Source organism: Antrostomus carolinensis, unplaced genomic scaffold (assembly GCF_000700745.2).
Source record: "Antrostomus carolinensis isolate BGI_N321 unplaced genomic scaffold, ASM70074v2 scaffold34700, whole genome shotgun sequence".
NCBI classification, from domain to species: domain Eukaryota; kingdom Metazoa; phylum Chordata; class Aves; order Caprimulgiformes; family Caprimulgidae; genus Antrostomus; species Antrostomus carolinensis.
Genome location: NW_010287013.1, coordinates 20019 through 20866, shown reverse-complemented (window position 1 = coordinate 20866; position 848 = coordinate 20019).

The following is an 848-nucleotide window of genomic DNA, read 5'->3' as shown; positions in this document are numbered from 1 at the left end:
GGGTGGGCAGGGATTTCCCAGGGGCTGGGGACCAAGATCAGCTTTCTGAGAGAGGGAGAAGGGGCCGGGGACAGTCCCTGCCTGGGGATGGCTCATCCTGTCCCCACATCCCCCCTGCTCCCCTCTCCAAGCCCCACTCCCCACGGCTGCTGGAAACTCAAAGGCTTCCAGGGCCAAAATCCGCTCTCTGGAGAATCCCTCCAGCACAGACTATTTCTATCAGCTGTTTTTCCTTTATCAGTTTCAAGCATAATATTTATTTTAACTACCCCAAATTGAAGCACAAGGGAAGGATTTGCACTCCCTGGACTGGTGGGGGGTGTCACAGCGAAGCTGGTCCCCAACAAGGAGACCCCCCCGTGTGTCGCCTTGAGCAAGTGACCCAGGCGAGAGCTCAGCCCATTCAAGCATCTCACCCCAAAACCAAACCAGCCTGTTGGGTTCGTTACCAAGACTCGCTTCATGACAACATTACCCAAATATTTTGTTATTAAAGCAGCAGCATCCGAGCACACCCCGCTCTGCCGGGCGGCTGAACGTGCTCCTACAAAACCGGGCTGGAGAAGCCTCTCCAAACCACGGGATCTTCAGATAGATCTTAAAATAGAAAAGGGTGTCTCAGCTTCGCTGGCGGGGGGTGGAGGAGCCCAGGGCTCAGCACTGCGGCACCCCGGGGTGCTCTGCCTGCCGCCAGCCCTGGCTCAGCCCTGGCACCCGCTGCAGCATCCCCTTCCTGCGTGGGACTGGCGTGGCCGTCTGGGGAGGGCGGTCACTGTCCTGTAGCCCTCGTGCTGCCAGAAAGGTGTCCTATGGGAATGTCAAGGCAAAGGGCTGCAGACAGGTTCAGC